An 18714-nucleotide genomic window follows, 5' to 3' on the forward strand; every position below is an offset into this window, starting at 1 on the left:
CTTTTGCTGCACGGCTCTGGGCTCCCTGGTGGTCTAGTGGTTAGGATTCGGCGCTCTCACCGCCGCGGCCCGGGTTCGAGTCCCTCTTCTGACCTTGAAAGCTTTTCCTTCCCGTAGGTCAGGGCTTCTCAAAATGAAGTTGCTTTTCTGACTCACAATTTGCCTAGCATGACGCAGTATCGCTCAAAATATGATTTTCGCAAGGTTCCTTTAGAGCTGCTTCCCATGGTGGGAGGCAAGGCTCTTGAGCAAGTGAGATCCTGTATTCCGAGGCGCGCTTCCTTTTGTAGGCTTCTGACCCCATGGCCTGTGGCAGGTAGTCCTCCTTTGACTGGGCCGCAGGCTTTGTCTCCAAATGGCGTCCTGGACCCACTGCAACCCACCTGTTTGCTAAAACGGAAGTCTGCCTCTGGGTAAGAAAAAGCTGAGCTGCACGTACGGAAAGCGGCAGAGGCCAGAGGCGGGGAGGGTGTGGCAAGGGCTGCCTGATTTGCATAGTGACCTGTTGCATCTTGGGAATGTACAGGCTTTGGAGCTTAACAGGTTCTGCAGGTGTCTGCCTGGCCTGAGAGATGCCTGTCTGGTGCTCCCCTCAGGACACACAGGCCTTCCATTCGAGCATGGAGGGTGAGGGACATGGGTCACCCTCATATACAGGGGTGTGGGCATGGGCAGGATAGGTTGTGGGGGACCCGTCAGGGCATTGCCCGTTTGGAAGCCCGTTCGGAAGGCGAGAGGAGGCGGGGCAGGAAACTCTGCTCAATTTCTTTCCCAGAGGCCTGTGGAGAACCCTTTGCACGTTTGGGCCAGCCGGGCCTGCATCAGCAGATCCTGCTCCACTGGGAAGGGAGAGCCTGTAGGCGTAAATCAAAAAAAGGGGAGAAATCTGCAAATTCTAGTGGCAGACCCATGTTGCCCAGGAAGCAATCAGTTTCTCCTGCTCCCTATAGTGGAAAAAGACATAGGAGGTGTATTTCTCTAGGCAGGGGCTCTGTGTAGATGGCACTTCATTGCTCTGGGAAGCATCCATGCTGGTAGAAGAGTAGCAGCAGACTCCACACCTGAGGCTTGAATGGGGACCGTTGGGGAGGGGCAGTGGGAGGCCGAGGAGGGCGGAGGAAAATGCTTTTCAAAAGCATCTGCACGTTCCTACAAACCTGCTGAAAACCCATACCAGGAATGGGGCTCGAACCCATGCGGACAAACGTCCATTGGATCTTAAGTCCAACGCCTTAACCACTCGGCCACCCTGGTGAGACCCAAGTATTTACTTTCTTCAACTACCTTTTTATGCTTGCTGCTGTAGCACCAGCTGTCCAGCAAGAGGTGATTGCAGAGTTAAAAGGCTTTTGCAGGAGGTTAAAAGTAATTGCTTATAACAAACACACTGTGTGACACCTAACTTTCTCCCACTCGGACTTTACCGTTAATTTTTATATTGGAGTTAGCTTAGTCACAATAAGGGGGTGAGCAAGGCAGGCACACTAGAGCATCTACTCCCTGGTGGTCTAGTGGCTAGGATTCGGCGCTTTCACCGCCGTGGCCCCGGTTCGATTCCCGGTCAGGGAAGATCCCTCTAAAGCATAGATTGCTTAATTTGTCTGTGTATCTTTTTTAAAAGAAGGTCTTTAAAAAGGCACCCCTCCCAATAGATGAAAGCGGAGGAATGGGGCTTGTTCTCCTGTGCCCCAGGTTGCTTTGCCCCCATTGACCTAAGCCACCTTTGTGCGCACGCAGTCCCCCACCCAGTCAGGTGCTCTATGTTGGCGTGAAGTGCAGTACCAGCTCAACAGAAAGGTAAATTGCTGGAAAACCCTGCTGTGATGCATACATCTACTTTGGAGCACTCTTCTCCTTTGCACTCTTGAATCGCTTAAGCGCAATGTATTCTTCCAGCAAGCTGAATAACGAGATAGGTGAGAGAAGGTGTACCAGCTGTCTGTGCGCCATCAGCAGCCACTAGGTGTCCCTCTTGGGTTTTCCCGGGGATCCTGATTGTGCAGGAATTCATCGGTTCAGTAGCAAGGGGGAGAGGATGGCCTGTGCCTGGAAGTGACAGGCAGTCTGGTGGCATCATTAGGATTAAGTTCCGATTCATATTTGCTGTAGAATAAAATATGTTTTCAGCCCCCATGAGTTTTGTCACTCGGAGAGCAGTGTATGAACTTTTGCTGCACGGCTCTGGGCTCCCTGGTGGTCTAGTGGTTAGGATTCGGCGCTCTCACCGCCGCGGCCCGGGTTCGAGTCCCTCTTCTGACCTTGAAAGCTTTTCCTTCCCGTAGGTCAGGGCTTCTCAAAATGACGTTGCTTTTCTGACTCACAATTTGCCTAGCATGACGCAGTATCGCTCAAAATATGCTTTTCGCAAGGTTCCTTTAGAGCTGCTTCCCATGGTGGGAGGCAAGGCTCTTGAGCAAGTGAGATCCTGTATTCCGAGGCGCGCTTCCTTTTGTAGGCTTCTGACCCCATGGCCTGTGGCAGGTAGTCCTCCTTTGACTGGGCCGCAGGCTTTGTCTCCAAATGGCGTCCTGGACCCACTGCAACCCACCTGTTTGCTAAAACGGAAGTCTGCCTCTGGGTAAGAAAAAGCTGAGCTGCACGTACGGAAAGCGGCAGAGGCCAGAGGCGGGGAGGGTGTGGCAAGGGCTGCCTGATTTGCATAGTGACCTGTTGCATCTTGGGAATGTACAGGCTTTGGAGCTTAACAGGTTCTGCAGGTGTCTGCCTGGCCTGAGAGATGCCTGTCTGGTGCTCCCCTCAGGACACACAGGCCTTCCATTCGAGCATGGAGGGTGAGGGACATGGGTCACCCTCATATACAGGGGTGTGGGCATGGGCAGGATAGGTTGTGGGGGACCCGTCAGGGCATTGCCCGTTTGGAAGCCCGTTCGGAAGGCGAGAGGAGGCGGGGCAGGAAACTCTGCTCAATTTCTTTCCCAGAGGCCTGTGGAGAACCCTTTGCACGTTTGGGCCAGCCGGGCCTGCATCAGCAGATCCTGCTCCACTGGGAAGGGAGAGCCTGTAGGCGTAAATCAAAAAAAGGGGAGAAATCTGCAAATTCTAGTGGCAGACCCATGTTGCCCAGGAAGCAATCAGTTTCTCCTGCTCCCTATAGTGGAAAAAGACATAGGAGGTGTATTTCTCTAGGCAGGGGCTCTGTGTAGATGGCACTTCATTGCTCTGGGAAGCATCCATGCTGGTAGAAGAGTAGCAGCAGACTCCACACCTGAGGCTTGAATGGGGACCGTTGGGGAGGGGCAGTGGGAGGCCGAGGAGGGCGGAGGAAAATGCTTTTCAAAAGCATCTGCACGTTCCTACAAACCTGCTGAAAACCCATACCAGGAATGGGGCTCGAGCCCATGCGGACAAACGTCCATTGGATCTTAAGTCCAACGCCTTAACCACTCGGCCACCCTGGTGAGACCCAAGGATTTACTTTCTTCAACTCCCTTTTTATGCTTGCTGCTGTAGCACCAGCTGTCCAGCAAGAGGTGATTGCAGAGTTAAAAGGCTTTTGCAGGAGGTTAAAAGTAATTGCTTATAACAAACACACTGTGTGACACCTAACTTTCTCCCACTCGGACTTTACCGTTAATTTTTATATTGGAGTTAGCTTAGTCACAATAAGGGGGTGAGCAAGGCAGGCACACTAGAGCATCTACTCCCTGGTGGTCTAGTGGCTAGGATTCGGCGCTTTCACCGCCGCGGCCCGGGTTCGATTCCCGGTCAGGGAAGATCCCTCTAAAGCATAGATTGCTTAATTTGTCTGTGTATCTTTTTTAAAAGAAGGTCTTTAAAAAGGCACCCCTCCCAATAGATGAAAGCGGAGGAATGGGGCTTGTTCTCCTGTGCCCCAGGTTGCTTTGCCCCCATTGACCTAAGCCACCTTTGTGCGCACGCAGTCCCCTACCCAGTCAGGTGCTCTATGTAGGCGTGAAGTGCAGTACCAGCTCAACAGAAAGGTAAATTGCTGGAAAACCCTGCTGTGATGCATACATCTACTTTGGAGCACTCTTCTCCTTTGCACTCTTGAATGGCTTAAGCGCAATGTATTCTTCCAGCAAGCTGAATAACGAGATAGGTGAGAGAAGGTGTACCAGCTGTCTGTGCGCCATCAGCAGCCACTAGGTGTCCCTCTTGGGTTTTCCCGGGGATCCTGATTGTGCAGGAATTCATCGGTTCAGTAGCAAGGGGGAGAGGATGGCCTGTGCCTGGAAGTGACAGGCAGTCTGGTGGCATCATGAGGATTAAGTTCCGATTCATATTTGCTGTAGAATAAAATATGTTTTCAGCCCCCATGAGCTTTGTCACTCGGAGAGCAGTGTATGAACTTTTGCTGCACGGCTCTGGGCTCCCTGGTGGTCTAGTGGTTAGGATTCGGCGCTCTCACCGCCGCGGCCCGGGTTCGAGTCCCTCTTCTGACCTTGAAAGCTTTTCCTTCCCGTAGGTCAGGGCTTCTCAAAATGAAGTTGCTTTTCTGACTCACAATTTGCCTAGCATGACGCAGTATCGCTCAAAATATGATTTTCGCAAGGTTCCTTTAGAGCTGCTTCCCATGGTGGGAGGCAAGGCTCTTGAGCAAGTGAGATCCTGTATTCCGAGGCGCGCTTCCTTTTGTAGGCTTCTGACCCCATGGCCTGTGGCAGGTAGTCCTCCTTTGACTGGGCCGCAGGCTTTGTCTCCAAATGGCGTCCTGGACCCACTGCAACCCACCTGTTTGCTAAAACGGAAGTCTGCCTCTGGGTAAGAAAAAGCTGAGCTGCACGTACGGAAAGCGGCAGAGGCCAGAGGCGGGGAGGGTGTGGCAAGGGCTGCCTGATTTGCATAGTGACCTGTTGCATCTTGGGAATGTACAGGCTTTGGAGCTTAACAGGTTCTGCAGGTGTCTGCCTGGCCTGAGAGATGCCTGTCTGGTGCTCCCCTCAGGACACACAGGCCTTCCATTCGAGCATGGAGGGTGAGGGACATGGGTCACCCTCATATACAGGGGTGTGGGCATGGGCAGGATAGGTTGTGGGGGACCCGTCAGGGCATTGCCCGTTTGGAAGCCCGTTCGGAAGGCGAGAGGAGGCGGGGCAGGAAACTCTGCTCAATTTCTTTCCCAGAGGCCTGTGGAGAACCCTTTGCACGTTTGGGCCAGCCGGGCCTGCATCAGCAGATCCTGCTCCACTGGGAAGGGAGAGCCTGTAGGCGTAAATCAAAAAAAGGGGAGAAATCTGCAAATTCTAGTGGCAGACCCATGTTGCCCAGGAAGCAATCAGTTTCTCCTGCTCCCTATAGTGGAAAAAGACATAGGAGGTGTATTTCTCTAGGCAGGGGCTCTGTGTAGATGGCACTTCATTGCTCTGGGAAGCATCCATGCTGGTAGAAGAGTAGCAGCAGACTCCACACCTGAGGCTTGAATGGGGACCGTTGGGGAGGGGCAGTGGGAGGCCGAGGAGGGCGGAGGAAAATGCTTTTCAAAAGCATCTGCACGTTCCTACAAACCTGCTGAAAACCCATACCAGGAATGGGGCTCGAACCCATGCGGACAAACGTCCATTGGATCTTAAGTCCAACGCCTTAACCACTCGGCCACCCTGGTGAGACCCAAGGATTTACTTTCTTCAACTACCTTTTTATGCTTGCTGCTGTAGCACCAGCTGTCCAGCAAGAGGTGATTGCAGAGTTAAAAGGCTTTTGCAGGAGGTTAAAAGTAATTGCTTATAACAAACACACTGTGTGACACCTAACTTTCTCCCACTCGGACTTTACCGTTAATTTTTATATTGGAGTTAGCTTAGTCACAATAAGGGGGTGAGCAAGGCAGGCACACTAGAGCATCTACTCCCTGGTGGTCTAGTGGCTAGGATTCGGCGCTTTCACCGCCGTGGCCCCGGTTCGATTCCCGGTCAGGGAAGATCCCTCTAAAGCATAGATTGCTTAATTTGTCTGTGTATCTTTTTTAAAAGAAGGTCTTTAAAAAGGCACCCCTCCCAATAGATGAAAGCGGAGGAATGGGGCTTGTTCTCCTGTGCCCCAGGTTGCTTTGCCCCCATTGACCTAAGCCACCTTTGTGCGCACGCAGTCCCCCACCCAGTCAGGTGCTCTATGTTGGCGTGAAGTGCAGTACCAGCTCAACAGAAAGGTAAATTGCTGGAAAACCCTGCTGTGATGCATACATCTACTTTGGAGCACTCTTCTCCTTTGCACTCTTGAATCGCTTAAGCGCAATGTATTCTTCCAGCAAGCTGAATAACGAGATAGGTGAGAGAAGGTGTACCAGCTGTCTGTGCGCCATCAGCAGCCACTAGGTGTCCCTCTTGGGTTTTCCCGGGGATCCTGATTGTGCAGGAATTCATCGGTTCAGTAGCAAGGGGGAGAGGATGGCCTGTGCCTGGAAGTGACAGGCAGTCTGGTGGCATCATTAGGATTAAGTTCCGATTCATATTTGCTGTAGAATAAAATATGTTTTCAGCCCCCATGAGTTTTGTCACTCGGAGAGCAGTGTATGAACTTTTGCTGCACGGCTCTGGGCTCCCTGGTGGTCTAGTGGTTAGGATTCGGCGCTCTCACCGCCGCGGCCCGGGTTCGAGTCCCTCTTCTGACCTTGAAAGCTTTTCCTTCCCGTAGGTCAGGGCTTCTCAAAATGACGTTGCTTTTCTGACTCACAATTTGCCTAGCATGACGCAGTATCGCTCAAAATATGATTTTCGCAAGGTTCCTTTAGAGCTGCTTCCCATGGTGGGAGGCAAGGCTCTTGAGCAAGTGAGATCCTGTATTCCGAGGCGCGCTTCCTTTTGTAGGCTTCTGACCCCATGGCCTGTGGCAGGTAGTCCTCCTTTGACTGGGCCGCAGGCTTTGTCTCCAAATGGCGTCCTGGACCCACTGCAACCCACCTGTTTGCTAAAACGGAAGTCTGCCTCTGGGTAAGAAAAAGCTGAGCTGCACGTACGGAAAGCGGCAGAGGCCAGAGGCGGGGAGGGTGTGGCAAGGGCTGCCTGATTTGCATAGTGACCTGTTGCATCTTGGGAATGTACAGGCTTTGGAGCTTAACAGGTTCTGCAGGTGTCTGCCTGGCCTGAGAGATGCCTGTCTGGTGCTCCCCTCAGGACACACAGGCCTTCCATTCGAGCATGGAGGGTGAGGGACATGGGTCACCCTCATATACAGGGGTGTGGGCATGGGCAGGATAGGTTGTGGGGGACCCGTCAGGGCATTGCCCGTTTGGAAGCCCGTTCGGAAGGCGAGAGGAGGCGGGGCAGGAAACTCTGCTCAATTTCTTTCCCAGAGGCCTGTGGAGAACCCTTTGCACGTTTGGGCCAGCCGGGCCTGCATCAGCAGATCCTGCTCCACTGGGAAGGGAGAGCCTGTAGGCGTAAATCAAAAAAAGGGGAGAAATCTGCAAATTCTAGTGGCAGACCCATGTTGCCCAGGAAGCAATCAGTTTCTCCTGCTCCCTATAGTGGAAAAAGACATAGGAGGTGTATTTCTCTAGGCAGGGGCTCTGTGTAGATGGCACTTCATTGCTCTGGGAAGCATCCATGCTGGTAGAAGAGTAGCAGCAGACTCCACACCTGAGGCTTGAATGGGGACCGTTGGGGAGGGGCAGTGGGAGGCCGAGGAGGGCGGAGGAAAATGCTTTTCAAAAGCATCCGCACGTTCCTACAAACCTGCTGAAAACCCATACCAGGAATGGGGCTCGAACCCATGCGGACAAACGTCCATTGGATCTTAAGTCCAACGCCTTAACCACTCGGCCACCCTGGTGAGACCCAAGGATTTACTTTCTTCAACTCCCTTTTTATGCTTGCTACTGTAGCACCAGCTGTCCAGCAAGAGGTGATTGCAGAGTTAAAAGGCTTTTGCAGGAGGTTAAAAGTAATTGCTTATAACAAACACACTGTGTGACACCTAACTTTCTCCCACTCGGACCTTACCGTTAATTTTTATATTGGAGTTAGCTTAGTCACAATAAGGGGGTGAGCAAGGCAGTTACACTAGAGCATCTACTCCCTGGTGGTCTAGTGGCTAGGATTCGGCGCTTTCACCGCCGCGGCCTGGGTTCGATTCCCGGTCAGGGAAGATCCCTCTAAAGCATAGATTGCTTAATTTGTCTGTGTATCTTTTTTAAAAGAAGGTCTTTAAAAAGGCACCCCTCCCAATAGATGAAAGCGGAGGAATTGGGCTTGTTCTCCTGTGCCCCAGGTTGCTTTGCCCCCATTGACCTAAGCCACCTTTGTGCGCACGCAGTCCCCCACCCAGTCAGGTGCTCTATGTTGGCGTGAAGTGCAGTACCAGCTCAACAGAAAGGTAAATTGCTGGAAAACCCTGCTGTGATGCATACATCTACTTTGGAGCACTCTTCTCCTTTGCACTCTTGAATCGCTTAAGCGCAATGTATTCTTCCAGCAAGCTGAATAACGAGATAGGTGAGAGAAGGTGTACCAGCTGTCTGTGCGCCATCAGCAGCCACTAGGTGTCCCTCTTGGGTTTTCCCGGGGATCCTGATTGTGCAGGAATTCATCGGTTCAGTAGCAAGGGGGAGAGGATGGCCTGTGCCTGGAAGTGACAGGCAGTCTGGTGGCATCATGAGGATTAAGTTCCGATTCATATTTGCTGTAGAATAAAATATGTTTTCAGCCCCCATGAGCTTTGTCACTCGGAGAGCAGTGTATGAACTTTTGCTGCACGGCTCTGGGCTCCCTGGTGGTCTAGTGGTTAGGATTCGGCGCTCTCACCGCCGCGGCCCGGGTTCGATTCCCGGTCAGGGAAAAGTCCCTCTTCTGACCTTGAAAGCTTTTCCTTCCCGTAGGTCAGGGCTTCTCAAAATGAAGTTGCTTTTCTGACTCACAATTTGCCTAGCATGACGCAGTATCGCTCAAAATATGATTTTCGCAAGGTTCCTTTAGAGCTGCTTCCCATGGTGGGAGGCAAGGCTCTTGAGCAAGTGAGATCCTGTATTCCGAGGCGCGCTTCCTTTTGTAGGCTTCTGACCCCATGGCCTGTGGCAGGTAGTCCTCCTTTGACTGGGCCGCAGGCTTTGTCTCCAAATGGCGTCCTGGACCCACTGCAACCCACCTGTTTGCTAAAACGGAAGTCTGCCTCTGGGTAAGAAAAAGCTGAGCTGCACGTACGGAAAGCGGCAGAGGCCAGAGGCGGGGAGGGTGTGGCAAGGGCTGCCTGATTTGCATAGTGACCTGTTGCATCTTGGGAATGTACAGGCTTTGGAGCTTAACAGGTACTGCAGGTGTCTGCCTGGCCTGAGAGATGCCTGTCTGGTGCTCCCCTCAGGACACACAGGCCTTCCATTCGAGCATGGAGGGTGAGGGACATGGGTCACCCTCATATACAGGGGTGTGGGCATGGGCAGGATAGGTTGTGGGGGACCCGTCAGGGCATTGCCCGTTTGGAAGCCCGTTCGGAAGGCGAGAGGAGGCGGGGCAGGAAACTCTGCTCAATTTCTTTCCCAGAGGCCTGTGGAGAACCCTTTGCACGTTTGGGCCAGCCGGGCCTGCATCAGCAGATCCTGCTCCACTGGGAAGGGAGAGCCTGTAGGCGTAAATCAAAAAAAGGGGAGAAATCTGCAAATTCTAGTGGCAGACCCATGTTGCCCAGGAAGCAATCAGTTTCTCCTGCTCCCTATAGTGGAAAAAGACATAGGAGGTGTATTTCTCTAGGCAGGGGCTCTGTGTAGATGGCACTTCATTGCTCTGGGAAGCATCCATGCTGGTAGAAGAGTAGCAGCAGACTCCACACCTGAGGCTTGAATGGGGACCGTTGGGGAGGGGCAGTGGGAGGCCGAGGAGGGCGGAGGAAAATGCTTTTCAAAAGCATCTGCACGTTCCTACAAACCTGCTGAAAACCCATACCAGGAATGGGGCTCGAACCCATGCGGACAAACGTCCATTGGATCTTAAGTCCAACGCCTTAACCACTCGGCCACCCTGGTGAGACCCAAGGATTTACTTTCTTCAACTACCTTTTTATGCTTGCTGCTGTAGCACCAGCTGTCCAGCAAGAGGTGATTGCAGAGTTAAAAGGCTTTTGCAGGAGGTTAAAAGTAATTGCTTATAACAAACACACTGTGTGACACCTAACTTTCTCCCACTCGGACTTTACCGTTAATTTTTATATTGGAGTTAGCTTAGTCACAATAAGGGGGTGAGCAAGGCAGGCACACTAGAGCATCTACTCCCTGGTGGTCTAGTGGCTAGGATTCGGCGCTTTCACCGCCGTGGCCCCGGTTCGATTCCCGGTCAGGGAAGATCCCTCTAAAGCATAGATTGCTTAATTTGTCTGTGTATCTTTTTTAAAAGAAGGTCTTTAAAAAGGCACCCCTCCCAATAGATGAAAGCGGAGGAATGGGGCTTGTTCTCCTGTGCCCCAGGTTGCTTTGCCCCCATTGACCTAAGCCACCTTTGTGCGCACGCAGTCCCCCACCCAGTCAGGTGCTCTATGTTGGCGTGAAGTGCAGTACCAGCTCAACAGAAAGGTAAATTGCTGGAAAACCCTGCTGTGATGCATACATCTACTTTGGAGCACTCTTCTCCTTTGCACTCTTGAATCGCTTAAGCGCAATGTATTCTTCCAGCAAGCTGAATAACGAGATAGGTGAGAGAAGGTGTACCAGCTGTCTGTGCGCCATCAGCAGCCACTAGGTGTCCCTCTTGGGTTTTCCCGGGGATCCTGATTGTGCAGGAATTCATCGGTTCAGTAGCAAGGGGGAGAGGATGGCCTGTGCCTGGAAGTGACAGGCAGTCTGGTGGCATCATTAGGATTAAGTTCCGATTCATATTTGCTGTAGAATAAAATATGTTTTCAGCCCCCATGAGTTTTGTCACTCGGAGAGCAGTGTATGAACTTTTGCTGCACGGCTCTGGGCTCCCTGGTGGTCTAGTGGTTAGGATTCGGCGCTCTCACCGCCGCGGCCCGGGTTCGAGTCCCTCTTCTGACCTTGAAAGCTTTTCCTTCCCGTAGGTCAGGGCTTCTCAAAATGACGTTGCTTTTCTGACTCACAATTTGCCTAGCATGACGCAGTATCGCTCAAAATATGATTTTCGCAAGGTTCCTTTAGAGCTGCTTCCCATGGTGGGAGGCAAGGCTCTTGAGCAAGTGAGATCCTGTATTCCGAGGCGCGCTTCCTTTTGTAGGCTTCTGACCCCATGGCCTGTGGCAGGTAGTCCTCCTTTGACTGGGCCGCAGGCTTTGTCTCCAAATGGCGTCCTGGACCCACTGCAACCCACCTGTTTGCTAAAACGGAAGTCTGCCTCTGGGTAAGAAAAAGCTGAGCTGCACGTACGGAAAGCGGCAGAGGCCAGAGGCGGGGAGGGTGTGGCAAGGGCTGCCTGATTTGCATAGTGACCTGTTGCATCTTGGGAATGTACAGGCTTTGGAGCTTAACAGGTTCTGCAGGTGTCTGCCTGGCCTGAGAGATGCCTGTCTGGTGCTCCCCTCAGGACACACAGGCCTTCCATTCGAGCATGGAGGGTGAGGGACATGGGTCACCCTCATATACAGGGGTGTGGGCATGGGCAGGATAGGTTGTGGGGGACCCGTCAGGGCATTGCCCGTTTGGAAGCCCGTTCGGAAGGCGAGAGGAGGCGGGGCAGGAAACTCTGCTCAATTTCTTTCCCAGAGGCCTGTGGAGAACCCTTTGCACGTTTGGGCCAGCCGGGCCTGCATCAGCAGATCCTGCTCCACTGGGAAGGGAGAGCCTGTAGGCGTAAATCAAAAAAAGGGGAGAAATCTGCAAATTCTAGTGGCAGACCCATGTTGCCCAGGAAGCAATCAGTTTCTCCTGCTCCCTATAGTGGAAAAAGACATAGGAGGTGTATTTCTCTAGGCAGGGGCTCTGTGTAGATGGCACTTCATTGCTCTGGGAAGCATCCATGCTGGTAGAAGAGTAGCAGCAGACTCCACACCTGAGGCTTGAATGGGGACCGTTGGGGAGGGGCAGTGGGAGGCCGAGGAGGGCGGAGGAAAATGCTTTTCAAAAGCATCTGCACGTTCCTACAAACCTGCTGAAAACCCATACCAGGAATGGGGCTCGAGCCCATGCGGACAAACGTCCATTGGATCTTAAGTCCAACGCCTTAACCACTCGGCCACCCTGGTGAGACCCAAGGATTTACTTTCTTCAACTCCCTTTTTATGCTTGCTGCTGTAGCACCAGCTGTCCAGCAAGAGGTGATTGCAGAGTTAAAAGGCTTTTGCAGGAGGTTAAAAGTAATTGCTTATAACAAACACACTGTGTGACACCTAACTTTCTCCCACTCGGACTTTACCGTTAATTTTTATATTGGAGTTAGCTTAGTCACAATAAGGGGGTGAGCAAGGCAGGCACACTAGAGCATCTACTCCCTGGTGGTCTAGTGGCTAGGATTCGGCGCTTTCACCGCCGCGGCCCGGGTTCGATTCCCGGTCAGGGAAGATCCCTCTAAAGCATAGATTGCTTAATTTGTCTGTGTATCTTTTTTAAAAGAAGGTCTTTAAAAAGGCACCCCTCCCAATAGATGAAAGCGGAGGAATGGGGCTTGTTCTCCTGTGCCCCAGGTTGCTTTGCCCCCATTGACCTAAGCCACCTTTGTGCGCACGCAGTCCCCCACCCAGTCAGGTGCTCTATGTTGGCGTGAAGTGCAGTACCAGCTCAACAGAAAGGTAAATTGCTGGAAAACCCTGCTGTGATGCATACATCTACTTTGGAGCACTCTTCTCCTTTGCACTCTTGAATGGCTTAAGCGCAATGTATTCTTCCAGCAAGCTGAATAACGAGATAGGTGAGAGAAGGTGTACCAGCTGTCTGTGCGCCATCAGCAGCCACTAGGTGTCCCTCTTGGGTTTTCCCGGGGATCCTGATTGTGCAGGAATTCATCGGTTCAGTAGCAAGGGGGAGAGGATGGCCTGTGCCTGGAAGTGACAGGCAGTCTGGTGGCATCATGAGGATTAAGTTCCGATTCATATTTGCTGTAGAATAAAATATGTTTTCAGCCCCCATGAGCTTTGTCACTCGGAGAGCAGTGTATGAACTTTTGCTGCACGGCTCTGGGCTCCCTGGTGGTCTAGTGGTTAGGATTCGGCGCTCTCACCGCCGCGGCCCGGGTTCGAGTCCCTCTTCTGACCTTGAAAGCTTTTCCTTCCCGTAGGTCAGGGCTTCTCAAAATGAAGTTGCTTTTCTGACTCACAATTTGCCTAGCATGACGCAGTATCGCTCAAAATATGATTTTCGCAAGGTTCCTTTAGAGCTGCTTCCCATGGTGGGAGGCAAGGCTCTTGAGCAAGTGAGATCCTGTATTCCGAGGCGCGCTTCCTTTTGTAGGCTTCTGACCCCATGGCCTGTGGCAGGTAGTCCTCCTTTGACTGGGCCGCAGGCTTTGTCTCCAAATGGCGTCCTGGACCCACTGCAACCCACCTGTTTGCTAAAACGGAAGTCTGCCTCTGGGTAAGAAAAAGCTGAGCTGCACGTACGGAAAGCGGCAGAGGCCAGAGGCGGGGAGGGTGTGGCAAGGGCTGCCTGATTTGCATAGTGACCTGTTGCATCTTGGGAATGTACAGGCTTTGGAGCTTAACAGGTTCTGCAGGTGTCTGCCTGGCCTGAGAGATGCCTGTCTGGTGCTCCCCTCAGGACACACAGGCCTTCCATTCGAGCATGGAGGGTGAGGGACATGGGTCACCCTCATATACAGGGGTGTGGGCATGGGCAGGATAGGTTGTGGGGGACCCGTCAGGGCATTGCCCGTTTGGAAGCCCGTTCGGAAGGCGAGAGGAGGCGGGGCAGGAAACTCTGCTCAATTTCTTTCCCAGAGGCCTGTGGAGAACCCTTTGCACGTTTGGGCCAGCCGGGCCTGCATCAGCAGATCCTGCTCCACTGGGAAGGGAGAGCCTGTAGGCGTAAATCAAAAAAAGGGGAGAAATCTGCAAATTCTAGTGGCAGACCCATGTTGCCCAGGAAGCAATCAGTTTCTCCTGCTCCCTATAGTGGAAAAAGACATAGGAGGTGTATTTCTCTAGGCAGGGGCTCTGTGTAGATGGCACTTCATTGCTCTGGGAAGCATCCATGCTGGTAGAAGAGTAGCAGCAGACTCCACACCTGAGGCTTGAATGGGGACCGTTGGGGAGGGGCAGTGGGAGGCCGAGGAGGGCGGAGGAAAATGCTTTTCAAAAGCATCTGCACGTTCCTACAAACCTGCTGAAAACCCATACCAGGAATGGGGCTCGAACCCATGCGGACAAACGTCCATTGGATCTTAAGTCCAACGCCTTAACCACTCGGCCACCCTGGTGAGACCCAAGGATTTACTTTCTTCAACTACCTTTTTATGCTTGCTGCTGTAGCACCAGCTGTCCAGCAAGAGGTGATTGCAGAGTTAAAAGGCTTTTGCAGGAGGTTAAAAGTAATTGCTTATAACAAACACACTGTGTGACACCTAACTTTCTCCCACTCGGACTTTACCGTTAATTTTTATATTGGAGTTAGCTTAGTCACAATAAGGGGGTGAGCAAGGCAGGCACACTAGAGCATCTACTCCCTGGTGGTCTAGTGGCTAGGATTCGGCGCTTTCACCGCCGTGGCCCCGGTTCGATTCCCGGTCAGGGAAGATCCCTCTAAAGCATAGATTGCTTAATTTGTCTGTGTATCTTTTTTAAAAGAAGGTCTTTAAAAAGGCACCCCTCCCAATAGATGAAAGCGGAGGAATGGGGCTTGTTCTCCTGTGCCCCAGGTTGCTTTGCCCCCATTGACCTAAGCCACCTTTGTGCGCACGCAGTCCCCCACCCAGTCAGGTGCTCTATGTTGGCGTGAAGTGCAGTACCAGCTCAACAGAAAGGTAAATTGCTGGAAAACCCTGCTGTGATGCATACATCTACTTTGGAGCACTCTTCTCCTTTGCACTCTTGAATCGCTTAAGCGCAATGTATTCTTCCAGCAAGCTGAATAACGAGATAGGTGAGAGAAGGTGTACCAGCTGTCTGTGCGCCATCAGCAGCCACTAGGTGTCCCTCTTGGGTTTTCCCGGGGATCCTGATTGTGCAGGAATTCATCGGTTCAGTAGCAAGGGGGAGAGGATGGCCTGTGCCTGGAAGTGACAGGCAGTCTGGTGGCATCATTAGGATTAAGTTCCGATTCATATTTGCTGTAGAATAAAATATGTTTTCAGCCCCCATGAGTTTTGTCACTCGGAGAGCAGTGTATGAACTTTTGCTGCACGGCTCTGGGCTCCCTGGTGGTCTAGTGGTTAGGATTCGGCGCTCTCACCGCCGCGGCCCGGGTTCGAGTCCCTCTTCTGACCTTGAAAGCTTTTCCTTCCCGTAGGTCAGGGCTTCTCAAAATGACGTTGCTTTTCTGACTCACAATTTGCCTAGCATGACGCAGTATCGCTCAAAATATGATTTTCGCAAGGTTCCTTTAGAGCTGCTTCCCATGGTGGGAGGCAAGGCTCTTGAGCAAGTGAGATCCTGTATTCCGAGGCGCGCTTCCTTTTGTAGGCTTCTGACCCCATGGCCTGTGGCAGGTAGTCCTCCTTTGACTGGGCCGCAGGCTTTGTCTCCAAATGGCGTCCTGGACCCACTGCAACCCACCTGTTTGCTAAAACGGAAGTCTGCCTCTGGGTAAGAAAAAGCTGAGCTGCACGTACGGAAAGCGGCAGAGGCCAGAGGCGGGGAGGGTGTGGCAAGGGCTGCCTGATTTGCATAGTGACCTGTTGCATCTTGGGAATGTACAGGCTTTGGAGCTTAACAGGTTCTGCAGGTGTCTGCCTGGCCTGAGAGATGCCTGTCTGGTGCTCCCCTCAGGACACACAGGCCTTCCATTCGAGCATGGAGGGTGAGGGACATGGGTCACCCTCATATACAGGGGTGTGGGCATGGGCAGGATAGGTTGTGGGGGACCCGTCAGGGCATTGCCCGTTTGGAAGCCCGTTCGGAAGGCGAGAGGAGGCGGGGCAGGAAACTCTGCTCAATTTCTTTCCCAGAGGCCTGTGGAGAACCCTTTGCACGTTTGGGCCAGCCGGGCCTGCATCAGCAGATCCTGCTCCACTGGGAAGGGAGAGCCTGTAGGCGTAAATCAAAAAAAGGGGAGAAATCTGCAAATTCTAGTGGCAGACCCATGTTGCCCAGGAAGCAATCAGTTTCTCCTGCTCCCTATAGTGGAAAAAGACATAGGAGGTGTATTTCTCTAGGCAGGGGCTCTGTGTAGATGGCACTTCATTGCTCTGGGAAGCATCCATGCTGGTAGAAGAGTAGCAGCAGACTCCACACCTGAGGCTTGAATGGGGACCGTTGGGGAGGGGCAGTGGGAGGCCGAGGAGGGCGGAGGAAAATGCTTTTCAAAAGCATCTGCACGTTCCTACAAACCTGCTGAAAACCCATACCAGGAATGGGGCTCGAGCCCATGCGGACAAACGTCCATTGGATCTTAAGTCCAACGCCTTAACCACTCGGCCACCCTGGTGAGACCCAAGGATTTACTTTCTTCAACTCCCTTTTTATGCTTGCTGCTGTAGCACCAGCTGTCCAGCAAGAGGTGATTGCAGAGTTAAAAGGCTTTTGCAGGAGGTTAAAAGTAATTGCTTATAACAAACACACTGTGTGACACCTAACTTTCTCCCACTCGGACTTTACCGTTAATTTTTATATTGGAGTTAGCTTAGTCACAATAAGGGGGTGAGCAAGGCAGGCACACTAGAGCATCTACTCCCTGGTGGTCTAGTGGCTAGGATTCGGCGCTTTCACCGCCACGGCCCGGGTTCGATTCCCGGTCAGGGAAGATCCCTCTAAAGCATAGATTGCTTAATTTGTCTGTGTATCTTTTTTAAAAGAAGGTCTTTAAAAAGGCACCCCTCCCAATAGATGAAAGCGGAGGAATGGGGCTTGTTCTCCTGTGCCCCAGGTTGCTTTGCCCCCATTGACCTAAGCCACCTTTGTGCGCACGCAGTCCCCCACCCAGTCAGGTGCTCTATGTTGGCGTGAAGTGCAGTACCAGCTCAACAGAAAGGTAAATTGCTGGAAAACCCTGCTGTGATGCATACATCTACTTTGGAGCACTCTTCTCCTTTGCACTCTTGAATGGCTTAAGCGCAATGTATTCTTCCAGCAAGCTGAATAACGAGATAGGTGAGAGAAGGTGTACCAGCTGTCTGTGCGCCATCAGCAGCCACTAGGTGTCCCTCTTGGGTTTTCCCGGGGATCCTGATTGTGCAGGAATTCATCGGTTCAGTAGCAAGGGGGAGAGGATGGCCTGTGCCTGGAAGTGACAGGCAGTCTGGTGGCATCATGAGGATTAAGTTCCGATTCATATTTGCTGTAGAATAAAATATGTTTTCAGCCCCCATGAGCTTTGTCACTCGGAGAGCAGTGTATGAACTTTTGCTGCACGGCTCTGGGCTCCCTGGTGGTCTAGTGGTTAGGATTCGGCGCTCTCACCGCCGCGGCCCGGGTTCGAGTCCCTCTTCTGACCTTGAAAGCTTTTCCTTCCCGTAGGTCAGGGCTTCTCAAAATGAAGTTGCTTTTCTGACTCACAATTTGCCTAGCATGACGCAGTATCGCTCAAAATATGATTTTCGCAAGGTTCCTTTAGAGCTGCTTCCCATGGTGGGAGGCAAGGCTCTTGAGCAAGTGAGATCCTGTATTCCGAGGCGCGCTTCCTTTTGTAGGCTTCTGACCCCATGGCCTGTGGCAGGTAGTCCTCCTTTGACTGGGCCGCAGGCTTTGTCTCCAAATGGCGTCCTGGACCCACTGCAACCCACCTGTTTGCTAAAACGGAAGTCTGCCTCTGGGTAAGAAAAAGCTGAGCTGCACGTACGGAAAGCGGCAGAGGCCAGAGGCGGGGAGGGTGTGGCAAGGGCTGCCTGATTTGCATAGTGACCTGTTGCATCTTGGGAATGTACAGGCTTTGGAGCTTAACAGGTTCTGCAGGTGTCTGCCTGGCCTGAGAGATGCCTGTCTGGTGCTCCCCTCAGGACACACAGGCCTTCCATTCGAGCATGGAGGGTGAGGGACATGGGTCACCCTCATATACAGGGGTGTGGGCATGGGCAGGATAGGTTGTGGGGGACCCGTCAGGGCATTGCCCGTTTGGAAGCCCGTTCGGAAGGCGAGAGGAGGCGGGGCAGGAAACTCTGCTCAATTTCTTTCCCAGAGGCCTGTGGAGAACCCTTTGCACGTTTGGGCCAGCCGGGCCTGCATCAGCAGATCCTGCTCCACTGGGAAGGGAGAGCCTGTAGGCGTAAATCAAAAAAAGGGGAGAAATCTGCAAATTCTAGTGGCAGACCCATGTTGCCCAGGAAGCAATCAGTTTCTCCTGCTCCCTATAGTGGAAAAAGACATAGGAGGTGTATTTCTCTAGGCAGGGGCTCTGTGTAGATGGCACTTCATTGCTCTGGGAAGCATCCATGCTGGTAGAAGAGTAGCAGCAGACTCCACACCTGAGGCTTGAATGGGGACCGTTGGGGAGGGGCAGTGGGAGGCCGAGGAGGGCGGAGGAAAATGCTTTTCAAAAGCATCTGCACGTTCCTACAAACCTGCTGAAAACCCATACCAGGAATGGGGCTCAAACCCATGCGGACAAACGTCCATTGGATCTTAAGTCCAACGCCTTAACCACTCGGCCACCCTGGTGAGACCCAAGGATTTACTTTCTTCAACTACCTTTTTATGCTTGCTGCTGTAGCACCAGCTGTCCAGCAAGAGGTGATTGCAGAGTTAAAAGGCTTTTGCAGGAGGTTAAAAGTAATTGCTTAT

At 52.4% G+C, this 18714-nt stretch overlaps 18 non-coding genes across 18 annotated transcripts; 9 read left to right on the forward strand and 9 right to left on the reverse strand.

The window, feature by feature from the left end:
• Positions 1–1171: 1171 nt before the first annotated feature.
• TRNAL-UAA (transfer RNA leucine (anticodon UAA)) lies at positions 1172–1254 on the reverse strand. The gene has a single exon. It is a non-coding gene; the product is annotated as a tRNA-Leu (tRNA).
• Positions 1255–1497: 243 nt separating this feature from the next.
• On the forward strand, positions 1498–1569 carry TRNAE-UUC (transfer RNA glutamic acid (anticodon UUC)). Its single transcript has one exon. It is a non-coding gene; the product is annotated as a tRNA-Glu (tRNA).
• Positions 1570–3336: 1767 nt separating this feature from the next.
• TRNAL-UAA (transfer RNA leucine (anticodon UAA)) lies at positions 3337–3419 on the reverse strand. The gene has a single exon. It is a non-coding gene; the product is annotated as a tRNA-Leu (tRNA).
• Positions 3420–3662: 243 nt separating this feature from the next.
• On the forward strand, positions 3663–3734 carry TRNAE-UUC (transfer RNA glutamic acid (anticodon UUC)). Its single transcript has one exon. It is a non-coding gene; the product is annotated as a tRNA-Glu (tRNA).
• Positions 3735–5501: 1767 nt separating this feature from the next.
• On the reverse strand, positions 5502–5584 carry TRNAL-UAA (transfer RNA leucine (anticodon UAA)). The gene has a single exon. It is a non-coding gene; the product is annotated as a tRNA-Leu (tRNA).
• A 243-nt stretch (positions 5585–5827) lies between these two features.
• On the forward strand, positions 5828–5899 carry TRNAE-UUC (transfer RNA glutamic acid (anticodon UUC)). The gene has a single exon. It is a non-coding gene; the product is annotated as a tRNA-Glu (tRNA).
• A 1767-nt stretch (positions 5900–7666) lies between these two features.
• On the reverse strand, positions 7667–7749 carry TRNAL-UAA (transfer RNA leucine (anticodon UAA)). The gene has a single exon. It is a non-coding gene; the product is annotated as a tRNA-Leu (tRNA).
• Positions 7750–7992: 243 nt separating this feature from the next.
• On the forward strand, positions 7993–8064 carry TRNAE-UUC (transfer RNA glutamic acid (anticodon UUC)). Its single transcript has one exon. It is a non-coding gene; the product is annotated as a tRNA-Glu (tRNA).
• Positions 8065–8682: 618 nt separating this feature from the next.
• On the forward strand, positions 8683–8754 carry TRNAE-CUC (transfer RNA glutamic acid (anticodon CUC)). Its single transcript has one exon. It is a non-coding gene; the product is annotated as a tRNA-Glu (tRNA).
• Positions 8755–9848: 1094 nt separating this feature from the next.
• Positions 9849–9931, reverse strand: TRNAL-UAA (transfer RNA leucine (anticodon UAA)). The gene has a single exon. It is a non-coding gene; the product is annotated as a tRNA-Leu (tRNA).
• A 243-nt stretch (positions 9932–10174) lies between these two features.
• TRNAE-UUC (transfer RNA glutamic acid (anticodon UUC)) lies at positions 10175–10246 on the forward strand. The gene has a single exon. It is a non-coding gene; the product is annotated as a tRNA-Glu (tRNA).
• A 1767-nt stretch (positions 10247–12013) lies between these two features.
• Positions 12014–12096, reverse strand: TRNAL-UAA (transfer RNA leucine (anticodon UAA)). The gene has a single exon. It is a non-coding gene; the product is annotated as a tRNA-Leu (tRNA).
• Positions 12097–12339: 243 nt separating this feature from the next.
• TRNAE-UUC (transfer RNA glutamic acid (anticodon UUC)) lies at positions 12340–12411 on the forward strand. Its single transcript has one exon. It is a non-coding gene; the product is annotated as a tRNA-Glu (tRNA).
• Positions 12412–14178: 1767 nt separating this feature from the next.
• TRNAL-UAA (transfer RNA leucine (anticodon UAA)) lies at positions 14179–14261 on the reverse strand. Its single transcript has one exon. It is a non-coding gene; the product is annotated as a tRNA-Leu (tRNA).
• Positions 14262–14504: 243 nt separating this feature from the next.
• Positions 14505–14576, forward strand: TRNAE-UUC (transfer RNA glutamic acid (anticodon UUC)). The gene has a single exon. It is a non-coding gene; the product is annotated as a tRNA-Glu (tRNA).
• A 1767-nt stretch (positions 14577–16343) lies between these two features.
• TRNAL-UAA (transfer RNA leucine (anticodon UAA)) lies at positions 16344–16426 on the reverse strand. Its single transcript has one exon. It is a non-coding gene; the product is annotated as a tRNA-Leu (tRNA).
• Positions 16427–16669: 243 nt separating this feature from the next.
• Positions 16670–16741, forward strand: TRNAE-UUC (transfer RNA glutamic acid (anticodon UUC)). Its single transcript has one exon. It is a non-coding gene; the product is annotated as a tRNA-Glu (tRNA).
• A 1767-nt stretch (positions 16742–18508) lies between these two features.
• TRNAL-UAA (transfer RNA leucine (anticodon UAA)) lies at positions 18509–18591 on the reverse strand. The gene has a single exon. It is a non-coding gene; the product is annotated as a tRNA-Leu (tRNA).
• Positions 18592–18714: the final 123 nt, after the last annotated feature.

Source organism: Lissotriton vulgaris, chromosome 4_1, assembly GCF_964263255.1.
Source record: "Lissotriton vulgaris chromosome 4_1, aLisVul1.2, whole genome shotgun sequence".
Lineage (NCBI taxonomy): Eukaryota > Metazoa > Chordata > Amphibia > Caudata > Salamandridae > Lissotriton > Lissotriton vulgaris.